Source organism: Miniopterus schreibersii (assembly GCF_964146895.1).
Source record: "Miniopterus schreibersii genome assembly, chromosome: 1".
NCBI lineage: Eukaryota > Metazoa > Chordata > Mammalia > Chiroptera > Miniopteridae > Miniopterus > Miniopterus schreibersii.
This window is the reverse complement of record NC_138101.1, coordinates 68,459,188-68,463,633: the sequence shown is the minus strand read 5'-3', so window position 1 is coordinate 68,463,633 and position 4,446 is coordinate 68,459,188. Positions and strand designations below refer to the sequence as shown.

Sequence of the window (4,446 nt, the reverse complement as noted above, 5' to 3'; positions counted from 1 at the left end):
ACTCTCTCATCATTGATGTTGCTATCTCTCTCTCTCTCTCCCTTCCTCTCTCTAAAATCAATAAAAATATATTTTAAAAAAATTACTCTACCAAAGGACAGATTAAGAGCTTCCAAGACAAGAAAAAGCTAAATGAGTTCATCACCACCAAAGCAGTATTACAAAAAATATCAAAGGGTCTTTTTGAAGAAGAAGACAACGACAATGATGGAGGGGAAATAAAAAATATGAATAATAAAATGGCAATAAGTACATGTCTATCAACAATTACTTTAAATACAAATGGATTAAATGTTCCAATCAAAACACATAGAGGAAGTCCTGGTCAAGTAGATCAGTTGGTTTGAACATCTTCCTGATACACCAAAGTTTCGAGTTGTGGGTTCATTCATGCAGGGTAATTACAAGAATAAACCAATGAATGCATCAATAAGTGAACAACAAATTGATGTTTCTCTTTCTCTCTCTCTCTCATCAATTTTTAAAAAAGGACATAGAGGAGATCCACAGGTGTCTGCTGTTGTCACTGTCCTCTCCTTAGCAATGCTGCTTCTTCTCCCCTCCATCCCCATCTCTGTGCCACTGAGCTTTCTACACCTCTGACCCCTCCAGGTGCCTCTCTGGCTGCTGTTGCAGCCCCCACCCAGGCCATGCATCTGGCCCTTCTGGCTCCTCGTTGGCCCTGTGCCTGTGGCTGAGCAGCCCTCTGCACACCAAAGGGGAAAAAGCTTTGGTTGAATTCCTGAGTGATGAAATTAGGAAGGAAAGAAGATACAGAAGCATAAGTCCCTCCCCAAGATGTCTGGAAGTTGGGATCTGGAAGTGAATGGGACAGAAGCCAAATTAGTGTGGAATATTGCTGGAGAAAAGATCACTGTCACTTTCAACATTAGCAGTAGCATCCCACTAACATTTTATGAGGAGGAGAGGCCCTCCCAAGAATGGAAGGTTGAAGAACAAGAGCTTGAATTGACATACATTCCTAATTTCGTGGTTGAAGTTATAAAGAATGGTGGCAAGAAGGCCCTTGTGCTGAACTGTCACTATCCAGAAGTTGAGGCTGGACAAGAAGATGAGGGTGAGAGTAACATTTTCTCCATCAGGGAAGTGAGCTTTCAGTCCACTGGTGAATCTGAGTGGAAGGACACAAATTACATACACAACACAGATCCTCTGGACTGCACCTTGTATGTCCACCTAATGGACTTCCTTGCAGACCGAGAGCTGGAGAGCACTTTTGCGAATAAGTTGGTGGAGCTCAACACAGCCCTGGGGCACCAAGAGTACATTATTTTTCTGAAAGACCTCAAAGGTTTTGTCAAGAGCCAGTAAAGCAGACAAGACACTAAATACCTTAATTTTATGGCAGGCTTTGCCAGTGAACAAAACTTACTCTGAAGCCAGACATGTACTTTGAAATGGTTTTCATCCTAATATAATGGAAAATGATTCAGGTTTAAATTATTTGTTACCCTCTTATTTACTATTCATTTATTTCTTTTTTAAGAATTTATTTCTAGATGTCTGTATAACATAATTATGGGCAATAAAATAGGTTTATCTCTAAAAAAAAAAAAAAAAGACAGAGGAGCTGAATGCATAAGAAAATAAGAGCCATACATATGCTGTCTACAAGAGACTCACTTCAGATCGAAAGACACACACAGACTGAAAGTAAAGGTATGGAAAAAGAAATTTCATGAAAATAGTAACAAATAAACAGAGAAAGCTGGAGTAACAATCCTTATTCCAAACAAAATAAACTTCAAAACAAGGCTATAACAAGAGAAAAAGAAGGACCCAGCAATGCCATTTCTGGGTATTTATCTGAGGAAACATAAAACACTAAATCAAAAAGACATGTGCATCCATATGTTCATTGCATCATTATTTACAATAACCAAGATATGGAAGCAACTAAAGTGTCCATCAATAGATGAATGGATAAAGAAGTGATACATGTATACAATGGATTATGACTTAGCCATAAAAAAGAATGAAATCTTGCCATCTGCAGCAACATGGATGGAGCTAGAGTATATTCTGCTAAGTGAAATAAGTCAGTCAGAGAAAGACAAATGCCATCTGAGTTCACTTATATGTGGAATCTAAAATTCAAAATAAATGAACAAAACAGAAACAGATTTACAGATACAGAGAACATTTTGACAGTTGCCAAATGGAAAGTGAGTTGGGGGGATGGATGAAAAAGGTGAAGGGATTAAGTACAAATTGGTAGTTACAAAACAGTCATGGGGATGTTAAATACAGCCTAGGGAATATAGTCAGTAACACTGTAATAACTAAGTGGGTCCTAGACTTATTGGAGTGATTACTAATCACTATGTTGTACACCCAAAACTAATATAATATTGTATGTCAACTGTAATTGAAATTTTTTTTAATTTTTAAAAAGAACTCAGTAAATCAAAGCTGTCTTTGCAGCTGTAGCCTTTGACATTTTCTGGAATAAAGGCCACCAGATTATGCACAAACAAGCTAGGACATAATTAAAAGTGAGGCTCAGTGAGGCAGTTTAGCCACAAAGCACAAGAAAAGCACACAAACAAAAGTCAAAATCCAGATTCTAATTCTTTTTCAACTATTTAAAGCCACATGCACTTTAGCAATCTACCTTTTCAAATCTGAGTTTTCTCATCCCTAAAAGGGATATTAAAATATCTGTTCTGCATATTTTGCAGAGTTACTGAAAAGCTTAAATAAACTGAAGGTTTCAAAGTGCTACACAAATGGGGGGATAGCAATGACAATGTGGGTGTTCCTTTGCACCAGTTCCCCCATGTGCAGGAGGTTAAACTTGCAAGTGGGAGATAGCAGTTCAAGGGATGAACTCATCTGCCCAACAGGCTATGGATAGAAATTTCGAGAAATGAGAAAAGTCATTCAAGGGAGGGATTAAAAATTTTGAGAATTTTATTTCTGTGCTTTCCTTCCCAATAGGGAGGGATCATTCTGAAGCTGTAGTGGAAAGAAAATGAACTTTGGAGTCATGCCAGGATTCAGTCCTGGCTCCGCTCCCTTCTGTCTGTGTGACCTTTAGCATGTTTATTAACCTCTCTCTGAACTTCACTTCCATCCTGTAAAATGGGGGAAAGAGCAATGCTTTTTTCATAAAATTGTAAGCAAAGAGTAGTCATTTAATAATTAATTTTTATAATTTCTCTTAAGTACTGATGTTTTCCTCTACCTATTTATAAATACCAGGTTTGTTATTTTAGTGTCAATAAAGTACAATTAAATGAATATAAAGAGATGTCTCTGTGGTCACCAGGAAATGAATGTCCCCCATACTCTAGAGCAGGGTTTCTCAACAGAAGCACTGCTGATGTTTTGGGAGGCATTACTTTTTGTGGGGCTGTCCTGTGTCCAGCAGCCCTGGCCACTACCCAGTAAACTCCAATAGCACCTACCTTATTTGTGACCATTAAAAATGTCTCTAGACATTGTCAAATGTCCCCTGGGGACAATTGCCCCCAGTTGAGAACCACTGCTCTAGGGGACTTGACTGAGAATCGGTGGGAAGATCTCAAAGTGACCCTCACCAAGAACAGAGCAACTGGAGGAAGACAATCAGAGATTCGGGGCTGGCTACAAGGAAGGTTTCGACAGTTTACATTTGAGCTGAATACTTACCCAACAGTAAACTAATACAAGGGATGAACCAGATGGATGTTCAGTTCAGCACAGAGTTTCGATGAGATAACTCTTTTTAAGAGGCTTATTTAAATATCATCTATCAGCAAAACTACCTGAAATATTAGAAGATAGCCTAGGCTTGTGACAGAGTATTTTGGTAGCTCGGTTCACCTGAGTCAAACCAGGAGGTTATCAGGTGCAGACAGGTCCTCTAACTAAAAGCAGGGAGGGAATTTGCTAAACTCGCAGGAGCTTAGATGAGCATTGAGTTCCACGACGGCCTTGTGGTTCACCTGACATACAGTGTAATGTAAGGATTTGCTGAGAGTCTCTCACCTTATTCTAGGGGAATCAGCCTCAGCCCTATTTATAGGAATTCTCCTGTTCCTTATGGAAATATAGACTCCTCTAGGGTAGAAACCAGCTGCTGTTTAAACATCATCAGTGTGTTATACTGGAGTTTAGAATAGAAAGCAAAGAGCAATGTGAAGCCCACAGGGATCACTCCAGAAGGTGAGAAACAAGGACTCTTGGAGAGTGAGCTCCATAAGATTCCACTCTGAGCAGTGGGACCTAAGAGTACCATAGTTAGCCATTGGATACCATCTCTTCTTTTTAAATCAATCTCTTTAACATCTTCGTTTAAAATCATATAGGAAGATTTATGCTATAAAGAAACACAATGTGATAATAGCTATAAACCTCTGATTCTATGTCATTTATTTGTTCCACAAATATTTGTTTAGCACTTACTTGTCAGGTACTGTCTAGGTATTGGAAACAGTGGTA

At 38.8% G+C, this 4,446-nt stretch overlaps 1 pseudogene across 1 annotated transcript; it reads left to right on the top strand.

The window, feature by feature from the left end:
- The first annotated feature begins 650 nt into the window (after positions 1-650).
- Positions 651-1,332, top strand: LOC308565915 (complement component 1 Q subcomponent-binding protein, mitochondrial pseudogene; annotated as a pseudogene). The gene has a single exon. The product of its transcript is annotated as a complement component 1 Q subcomponent-binding protein, mitochondrial pseudogene (transcript).
- The last annotated feature ends 3,114 nt before the right edge of the window (positions 1,333-4,446 follow it).